Below are 11,400 nucleotides of genomic sequence, written 5' to 3' on the forward strand. Positions count from 1 at the left end.
CATTGTGTCCATCTACAACTAAATCATATTTTTAAAAAAATCACCAATCCCCCCCCCAAACAATAAGTGGGCAGATTAACTTAATAGACACTTCTCTAAGGAAGAAATAAAATTGGTCAAACAAACCAACCCTCCTAGAATACTGTAACTCACACACTGAAAACCTCAGGACTTTGCAATCAAAATAACTGAAATTTGGAAGCAGCAAGATGGTGGAATAGAGGAGTCACTTCCCTAGTGGCTCCATGGCATGAATCAAGAAAAGCAGACAGGCAACCTTTTAACAAGGTGGGTGAATGACAAAGAATTAGGGGGGACTTAACTGGAATTTAATACTGGGCACTCAAAACAGATCAGGGACTCAGGAGAACTTGCATAATAAATTAAGGGGGAAGGATCCCTAGCCCCACAGCCATGAAAGCAGCTGGAGGTCCAAACCAGAGCAGTCCTTTGTGAATGCAGTAAAGCTGTAAAGGAATTAAAGGAACCCCAATTCTTGGGAAGACTGAGGTGTGTATGGAGAGCTTAGAGATCAGAGACACTGCTTGCAAAAACAGTAAGCTGTGCTGCACTTAATCCGTGTACAGGAGGGAAGCCACAATCTCTTGGTGGCACCTTGGTGGGCAGTGGAAAGAATCATTGTGCAGTTGCAGTGTGGAGGCCAGCAGCTGGGGGAGCCGATTACTGGCAGACCTGAATCTGACCCCCCAAACAAGCCAGGCAAACCCAGGCAGCATGACAGAGTGTGCCTAAGCGAGCAGGAGGAGATGAAGCATGGAGAGAGGTCTACAGAGGAGAATACTGGTCACAAAACCCATCTGTCTTCCCTCTCCCACTCCAATACAGCTGCTTGCAGGACCAGAGAGAAAACTTGGAGACTAAATCAGAGAACAGGAATCATGGGGTCTGAAGGGTAGGGAATGGGCTAAGAACAGAATCCTACACCACAAGAGTGGAACCCAAAGGGGGTTTCTGGTGTGCAGTCTTCCAATGGGAACTGGAAATTGCTGGGCCTTGGAGGTGTGCTGACTTAAAATCTCCAAACCGATCGGCACCCAGCAGAGACCAAAGCATACCTAAGCCTACTCCCCACCTCCAGGAGCTCTGCCTCCAGATCGAATCCTCTCACTATAGCAACCCCGACCATCTTGAGGGTAGAGCTATAGCATCAAACTCCAGACAACGGAACCCACCTAAATGCTGAGAAGAAAAGCTGAGAAAATTTTGAACTTCAACAGAAACAACCAATTTTTCATCAAGATCCCTTTTACCCCCTTTTCTCTCTCAAATTTCTACCATTTTTGAAACTAAGTATTTTTCATGCATCAGGTTATTAAGGACTGGACTGAATAGTATATTATAGTTCTGTTGGTATTCTTTTATTTTTACTTTTTTCTTTCTATTTTTTTAAAAAAAATTACTTTATATATCTTTTTCCTCTCACTTATCTGTTTCCCTGGATTCTCTTCCTCTCTTTTCTCCTGCTAACAGCCAACTTCTATCAAGTCCTCTTTCACTTCTATCTTCTCTCCTCCTTCCTCATAAACATCACATCCTGCACCATTTCTCTTCTCTTTGTCCACCATTTGAGATTGTAAATCCTTTTGCAAACATGCTGTTTATATTGTAGACAATAATTGAGCACATCATTTCTGTTTATATTAACAAAACTATAGACATCTTAATAGGAGCTATTTGGATTAATGCTGTAAATTGTTTGCTTTGGTTGCTGTTATTATTTGTCTCCCCCTTAAGGGGAGGTAATGGAAAACTTCAGGGACACAATAAGTGTACAGGGAAGAAACTATACTGTCTCAGATCCACACTAATAGTTAGGTAGACATACAAACATCTTGAAAAACAAGGGAACAATAGCCCCAAAGATACTCCAATAATAGAATCCATTGACACCACAGTAGAAGAAATATCAGAGAAGGAGTTGAGAATGTACACAGTTAAACCGATATGTGGATGTGAAAGACAATGTAAGAAGTGAACTCAGAGATAAATTTCAGGATATAAAAAATCATTTCAATGAAGAGATAGAGATTCTGAAAAGAAATCAAGGAGAAATCCTCAAAACAAAGGAAGCAATAAACCAAATTAGAAATTCAGTGAAAAGGATCATCAACAGACTAGACACAATTTGGAAGAGAGAACTTCAGGCAATGAAGACAAAATACGTAATCTTGAAAATTGAGTTGACCATGGTGAGATGTTAAGAAACCATGAACAGAACTTTTAAGAATTATGGGATAACATGAAAAGACCAAATTTAAGATTTATCAGGATTGATGAAGAAATGGAGTTACAAACCGAAAGAATGTATAATCTTTTTAATGAAATAATATTGGAAAATTCCCCAAACCTAAAGAATAAAATGGAAAATCAAATACAAGAGGCTTACAGACCCCAAATGTACAAAATTACAACAAACCCACACCAAGGCATATTGTAATGGAAATGCCTAACATACAGAATAAAAACAGAAGTTTAAATGTGGCAAGAGAAAAATATCAGATTATATACAGGGGAAACCAATTTGTATATCAGCTGATTTCTCAACTCAGAGCCTCTAACCTAGGAAGTCCTGGAATAATATTTACCAAGCTCGGAAAGAAAATGAATGCCAACCAAGAATTCTACATTCAGCAAAATTAAGCTTCAGATTTGAAGATGAAACAAACATTCCATGATAAACAAAAGTCAAAAGAATTCACAACTAGAAAATCTGCACTATAGAACATTCTCATCATATCTCATTAATAACCTTGTACATTAATGGCCTACACTCATCAATCAAAAGACATAGACTGGCAGATTGAATTAAAAACAGACATTATTACCTTATGTACATGTGTAACTTCATGACCAATGTGATCCTACAATATGTATAATCAGAAAAATGAGAGGATACACTCCATTTATGTATGATCTATCAAAATGTAAAAAATGCATTCTACTGTCATGTACAACAAATTAGAATAAATAAAAAAGTTAAAAAATCAAGACCCAACAATATGCTATCTCCAAGAGACTCACCTCCTAAGCAAAAACATCCACAGACTGAAGGTGAAAGGATGGGAAAAAAACATCACTCACATGAATCTTACAAATATCATATGGACACTACTGAAATATAGAAGATGATCAGAAACTATTAAAAATTTATATTCCAATAATAGAAAATCTCAAAGACATTGACAAATTTCTAGAGACATATGATACACCCAAACTGAATCAAGAGGACATACACAAATTAGATCAATTTCAAGTGATGAAATAGAAGATGCCACCAAAAGCCTACCAATTAATAAAATCTCAGGACCAGGCAGATTCTCAGCTGAGATCTAAAAGCCTTCAAAGAAGAACTCACAATACTTCTCAAATTATTCCATGAAAACTCAAGGACTTTGGTATTCTTAGCCTCAGAACTCTGAGACTCCCTAACATGAAATCTTAATATTTGAGGATTTAGCAATTTAGAGAGAGAAATGAATCCTTGAATTCTAATGTAAGTGTCAATTTACACCTGAGGACACTCAGATTTGGGAAAGAGATGTTTTTCCAGGAATACCAGAGTTTAGATAATGTATGCCTTTGTGTCAATGGCTCTTCCAAGCCCAGGGCTTACCTTTACCTGTTACCTCTATGTTGTATCTCCCTGCACTGTAAAACCTCTGCCTTGATCGGTGCATATGTGGTTCTCCAATCAGATTCCTCTTTTGTGTCTTTACTACCAACTCAGGGAGACGTTCACTGTGTACATGGGCCCCCCTCAGTGATGTCGTACGTGGACACAAATCGGTGAAGGATTTCCTGTGAGACCAACCAAGCAACAAATGATAAAAAGTTTATAATGTACTCCCTAAGTCCAGGGTACACTCACAAGGACTTGATATTGATGAGCTCCTCTTTTTAAGAAGTATTAATATTTTACTAAATTTGCAAATGACTAACTGGAAAGAGACGAAGGTTAGGTAGTGTTACACAATGTGGCAGGGACACTTCTTTTATCTCAGGCCATGAGCCTCCAAAGTTACATCCTGTGTTACTTCTGCTTTAACTCTTAACACATCAGCCCCATGTCCACGCGGGTCCTCTTAGTGACCTTACTTACCTTTTTCCATGCACACATACGGACACGTGCCCAACACGGCTTGCCACATAAGCTCAATCATTAATGGGACCATCCGTGTGTCTATTTCTACACTGTTCCTTTCATCTATTCATGCAACCACTTTCACTTCCATCCATCCACTGCTCTGCTGTTGTCCATGGGTCCAAAGTCCCACTCATTCACAAGCCCTTAGGTTCAATCCTATTTCCATCTCATCATATATTACACTTCCATATTTTTTCCACATACCCATTAACTTCATATATTCAATTGGATGATTTCTATTGAAAAGTCTTTCCACCCTTTAGTCTATTTGATTCTGAATCGTTCATCCATTCAGCCTTTACCCTTTCATTACCTCTTTTGTTCATCCATTTCTTCATCAATCCAGTCATAAATTCTTTTTTCCATCCCTCCACACATTCTGAGATACACTTATGCTTTCATAAATCATCGAACTTTATGCAACCAATCCCCCCACAACTGGTAGTCCATAAATATTACTTACTGCATAGTGAGGCTTTTTGCATCATTGAGTGGATTTCCAGGTGTGAGGGTGTGTGTAGCTGCGTGTGCGTATCTAGGGCATCCTAGTAGTGCACAGACACACTGCTTCAGGGTCCTGCACAGGACATTCTGTCTATCCATCCTTCCACTTTTTTGTGCACAAACCAGTCACTGGTCCCACTCTGGCCCTCTGGCCTCTAGGAAGTTGACCCCCATCTCCTGCAATCCTCTCTAGCCTGATTCCCTTGGGTTTCAAGTTCTGGATTGTGTTTTGAGGAGCAGGCAGGAAGGAATCTGTTTCTCCCATCCATCCTGGCAGGTTAGGGAAGATTCTTTGATAGCACAGTGTTGGTAGAACATTCATATACAGACCCTCCCATGGTCCAGCACGAAGTTGGACACAAGGAAGAGGGGGGCAGGGCCTGACACTGACGTCCTGGCAGGAGTAACCATCACCAGTGGGGTCTGATGGGAGATTCTCTGGTGCTTCTCCCTGAGCATCGTTTGGGACTTCAGGATGGGAAAAATTTTCAAGAGTGGATTCAGAAAGAGACTGGCTTCCTACTGGAGGAATTATAGAAATGGAAGGCATAGGAGTCACTGGGGACTGGAGGGTTATAGTAAAGTCAAATATGAGAAGATAAAATGCCTTCCCAAGTCCTCAGACCCAGCCCTGGACTAAGTGTGTGACTCCAGACACAGCCCATGTGGTCCCTGGTGCCCACTGTCAACAAGTCCCCTTTATCCCCACAGACCCATCACATGTCTATGCCAGAGTGAAGCAATCTGTGCTTGGAAGACATAATCACATCTACTAATTGAAGGAGAATATCACCGACTTCATTGCCTCCAGGATTCAGGTCATCCCTCGACCCTCAAAACCCTGCAGACTTCACTGACTGCTTCCTCAACAACAACCAGGCACATCTCCTCCTCCTCCCAATCTCTCTTCTGATCTCAGAGTGCCTGCCTCTCTAAACCTGTACAAGCATATCCGTGACAAAGTAGCAAGTGTAGTTTTTCATGGTTTACTTTGACATAGGAATAAAATATAGAAACTGTCAAAGTCTAAATTCACTGGATCTTTGAATAAACCAAAATCTCAAAACTGTAGAATAGTAGAAACTTAAAATCTTATTGTTTTCTAACCGTGTATGTCAAACACTTGATTCTGAAGAAAAGCAGAATAACTTCAATTTCACAGAGTTTTAAAAAGTTAAATGTGGTTTTTTTCAAGATGGTGGACTAGAGGGTGGCTGCATTTCGTGTTGCTCCAGGACTCAGGATTCAAGAAGAGGAGATATTGAGAGACTTAGGACCAACTCAAAGCCACTGGGTGAGTCTCTCCCATTGGGGAGGCATACCGGATGGGGCAGTAGTCCCAGAACGCAGGGAACTTTGCGAAGTAGGGCTGCCCAATGAGACACCCCTCCCCCGCTGGAGCAGTGAACTCGGACAACTGGGAGAATTGTAGAGGAGGCCGCTCAGCACGACGCTGGGACTAGGAGCAACCCACCGGGGCTCTGGGCGGCTGCCCAGAGGAGGAGCTGCATGGCAAGCTGTTTGGACTCAGAGCGACCACTCCTGAACACTGGGGGGCTGCCTGGAGGAGGAAGAGGAGCGTGGTGGGTCGCTTGGACTTGGAGCAGCCGCACTAGAGCTCCAGGCAGCTGCCCAGAGGAGGAGGCCTGTGGTGGGTCGCTTGGACTCAGAGCGACGGCTCCTGAACACCTGGGTAGCTGCCCAGAGGAGGAGGAGGAGCACAGTGGGTCACTTGGATTTGGAGTGACTGCATCAGGGCTATGGGCAGTTGTCGGGAGGAGGAGGTGCGCAATGAGTTGCTTGGACTCCTAGTGACCGCACTGGAACACTGGGTGGCTGCCCGGAGGAAGAGGCGTGCGGTGGGTCGCTAGGACTCGGAACGACTTTACAGGGCTCCAGGTGGCTGCTCAGAGGAGGGGCCGCATAGCCAGGCAATTAGGTGAACAGCAGGGTCCCAGGACCTAGGAGGTTTCTTGGTGGAAGAGCTGCACAGAGACACGCTTAGGGGCGGAGTGAAGGTTCCAGGACTGCGGGCAGATTCTCTGAGGAGGGGCAGCATAAGGAGACTCGTCTGTGAAGGGTGAGGCTCCCAGGCCCAGGAGGTAGGGCCGGGCCCCTGGGAATGTTGCAGAGGAAGGCAGTCCAGCTGGCAGAAGTTGTGGATTGAGGGAAACCTCTAGGAGGGGAACTGACCAGTGAGACCTCCCCACCTGGTGAGTCTTTCCTGCCGGGTGAGGATTTCCCACAAGGACGGTAAAACCAGAGACACAGGCCCAAACAGGCCTTGCCTCAGCCCACAGCCTAGTTCCCCTTTGGATGCCCATTGGTCAACGAGTGGAGGCACCTCTGCCCACTAGCAGGGAATATTCTCCACCTGAAGGCCACCACCCCTAGAGAGGCAGCTTCCTTGTGGAGCACCGCGCTATCAACTTCCTCCAAGACTTCAGCCTACTGAAGGCTAAGAGGGAATATATAGAAATCTTCAGGGATGTTATAAGTCAATAGAGGAAATCTGCAAAATCTCAGTGGTCCACTGATACCTGAACAATATGAGAAAACAAGGAAAGAAAATGCTGCAAACAAATCTAGATGTTACATCAATAAAATCCAATGAAAGCATGGCAGAAGAAATGACAGAAAGGGAGTTCAGAATGTACATAATTAAAATGATCAGGGAAGCAAATGATGAGATGAAAGAGCAAATGCAAGCATTGAATGATCACACTAATCGATAGTTAAAAGAGCAAATACAGGAAGCAAAATATCATTTCAATAAAGAGCTAGAGATAGTGAAAAAAAAAAAAACCAAACAGAAATCCTTGAAATGAAGGAAACAATAAACCAAATTAAGAACTCCATAGAAAACATAACCAATAGGATAGAACACCTGGAAGACAGAACCTCAGATATTGAAGACAAAATATTTAATCTTGAAAACAAGGTTGACCAAACAGAAAAGATGGTAAGAAATCATGAACAGAATCTCCAAAAACTATGGACATCATGAAAAGACCAAATTTAAGAATTATTGGGATTGAGGAAGGCACAGAGATACAAACCTAAGGAATGAACAAACTATTCAATGAAATAATATCAGAAAATTTCCCAAACCTGAAGAATGAAATGGAAAATCAAATACAAGAGGCTTACAGAACACCAGATGCACAGAATCACAACAGATCCACACCAAGGCACATTAAAATGAAAATGCCTGACATTCAAAATAAAGATAGGATTTTGAAGGCTGCGAGAGAAAAGCATCAGATTACATATAGGGGGAGACCAATATGGATAGCAGCTGACTTCTCAACCCAGACTCTAAAAGCTAGAAGGGCTTGGAACAACATATATCAAGCTCTGAAAGAACACGGTTGCCAAACAAGAATCCTATACCCAGCAAAACCTTCAGATTTGAAGACGAAATAAAAATCCTTCCATGATAAACAAAAGTTAAAATAATTTAATTTAACAAATAGCCTGCACTACAGAATGTTCTCAACAAAATATTCCATGAGGAGGAAATGAAAAACAACAATGTAGGTCAGCAAAGGGAGGAGCTACCTTAGAGAAAAAGCACTCAAAGAAGAAACCAAGCCAACTTAAAAATCAAAACTAAGCCAAATGACTGGGAATACAAATCATATCTCAATAATAACCCTGAACGTTAATGGCCTAAACTCATCAATCAAAAGACATAGACTGGCAGATTGGTTTAAAAAGAAAGATCCAACAATATGCTGCCTGCAAAAGACTCACCTCATAGATGAGGACATCCACAGACTAAAGGTGAAAGGATGGAAAAAAACCTACCATGCGCATGGACTCAGTAAAAAGTTATTGGGATTGAGGAAAGCTTAGAGAAACAAACCAAAGGAATGAACAATCTATTCAATGAAATAATATCAGAAAATTTCCCAAATCTGAAGAATGAAATGGAAAACGAAGTACAAGAGGCTTATAGGACTCCAAATATACAAAATTACAACAGACCCACACCAAGGCACATTATTATGAAAATACCTAACATACAAAATAAAGACAGAATTTTAAAGGCTGTGAGAGAAAAGAACCAAATTACATTTGGAGGAAACCAATATGGATATCAGCAGATTTTTCAATCCAGATACTAAAAGGTGGAAGGGCCTGGAACAACATTTACAAAGCCCTGAAAGAAAATGGATGCCAACCAAGAATCTTATACCCAGGAAAACTTACCTTCAAATTTGACGATGAAATAAAATCCTTCCATGATAAACAAAAGCTAAAAATATTTACAAAAAGAAAGCCAGCATTACAGAACATTCTCAGCAAAATATTCCATGAGGAAGAGATGAAAAACAAAGATGGAAATCAGCAAAGGGAGGAATTATCCTAAAGGAATTGTCAAATAAAGGAAGAACCAAGTCGTGTCAAAAAAAAAAAAAAAAAAAAAAGTAAATATAATAAAAAAAATGAGCCAAATGACCGGGAATACACATCATACCTCAATAATAATCCTGAATGTTAATGGCCTGAACTCATCAATCAAAAGACATAGACTGGCAGATTGGTTTAAAAAGAAAGATCCAACAATATGTTGCCTGCAACAGACTCACCTCATAGAAAGAGATACCCATAGACTAAAGGTGAAAGGATGGGGAAAAACATACCATGCACATGGACTCAGCAAAAAAGCTGGAGTATCCATCCTCATTTCAGATAATGTGGACTTCAAGCCAAAGTTAGTCCGAAGGGATAAAGAAGGACATTTCATACTGCTTAAGGGAAGCATAAATCAGCAAGATATAACAATCATAAACATCTATGCCCCAAACAGTGGCTCATCCATGTATGTCAAACAAATCCTTCTCAATTTCAGAAACCAAATAGACCACAACACAATAATACTAGGTGATTTTAACACGCCTCTCTCACCACTGGACAGATCTTCCAAACAAAAATTGAGCAAAGAAACCATAGATCTCAATAACACAATCAATAATTTAGACTTAACGGACATTTATAGAATATACCATCCAACCAAGAGCGAATACACTTTCTTCTCAGCAGCACATGGATCCTTCTCTAAAATAGACCATATATTATGCCACAAAGCTAATGTTCGCAAATACAAGAAGATAGAGATACTACCTTGTATTCTATCAGATCATAATGGATTGAAGTTAGAAATAAATGAAAGAGTAAAAAACAGAAACTACTCCAACACCTGGAGATTAAACAATATGCTATTATATGATGAATGGATAACAGAAGATATTAGGAAGGAAATTAAAAAAAATTTTAGAGTTAAATGAGAACAAGGAAACATCATATCAAAATCTCTGGGACACTATGAAAGTAGTACTTAGAGGAAAATTTATTTCATGGAGCGCATTTAATAAAACAAGTAAAACTCAACAAATAAACGACCTAACATATAGCTCAAAGCCCTAGAAAAAGAAGAACAGACCAATACCAAAAGTACTAGAAGACAGGAAATAGTTAAACTCAGAGCTGAAATCAATGAAATTGAAACAAAAGAAGCAATACAAAAAATTGACAAAATAAATAGTTGGTTCTTCGAAAAAATAAACAAAATTGATAAACCTTTAGCCACACTAACAAGAGAGGACGAGAGAAAACCCAAATCACTAAAGTTTGGAATGAACAAGGAAATATCACAACAGACAGGATTGAAATACAAAACATAATTAGAAGCTATTTTGAAAATCTATACTCCAACAAAATAGAAAATTTCGAAGACATCAACAGGTTTCTAGAGACATATGAATTGCCTAAACTGAATGAGGAGGACATACACAATTTAAATAGACCAATTTCAAGTAATGAAATAGAAGAAGTCATCAAAAGCCTAGCAACAAAGAAAAGTCCAGGACCAGATGGGTTCACAGCTGAGTTCTACAAAACCTTTAAAGAAGAGCTCATTCCAATACTTCTCAAAGTATTCCATGAAATAGAAGAGGGAACCCTCCCAAACTCATTCTATGAAGCCAATATCACCCTGACACCTAAACCAGACAGAGACACATCGAGGAAAGAAAATTTCAGACCAATATCCTTAATAAACATCGACGCAAAAATTCTCAACAAAATTTTACCAAATCGCATACAAAAACATATTAAAAAGATAGTGCACCATGATCAAGTGAGTTTCATCCCAGGGATGCAAGGTTGGTTCAACATCAGGAAATCAATAAATGTAATTCACCATATTAATAGACTTAAAGTCAAGAATCACATGATTATTTCAATAGATGCATAAAAAGCACTTGAAAAAATACAGCATCCCTTCATGCTCAAAACACTAGAAAAAATAGGAATAGTGGGAACATTCCTTAACATTGTAAAGGCCATCTATGCTAATACCATGGCTAATACCATTCTAAATGGTGAAAAACTGAAAGCATTTCCCCTAAAAACTGGAACAAGGCAGGAATACCCTCTTTCACCACTTCTATTCAATATCATCCTTGAAACTCTAGCCAGAGCAATTAGACAGACCAAAGAAATTAAAGGGATACAAATAGGAAAAGAAGAACTCAACTATCCCTATTTGCTGATGATATGATTATATACTTAGAGGGACCAGGAATTTTTAGAAATTACCAGAAAACTTTTAGAACTCATAAGTGAATTCAGTAAAGTAGTAGGATATAAGATCAATGCACATAAATCTAATGCATTTTTATACATAAGTGATGAATCTTTGGAAAGAATAATTAGGAAAACTA

The sequence above is a fragment of the Sciurus vulgaris genome, assembly GCF_902686455.1.
Source record: "Sciurus vulgaris genome assembly, chromosome: 17".
Classification (NCBI taxonomy): Eukaryota; Metazoa; Chordata; class Mammalia; order Rodentia; family Sciuridae; genus Sciurus; species Sciurus vulgaris.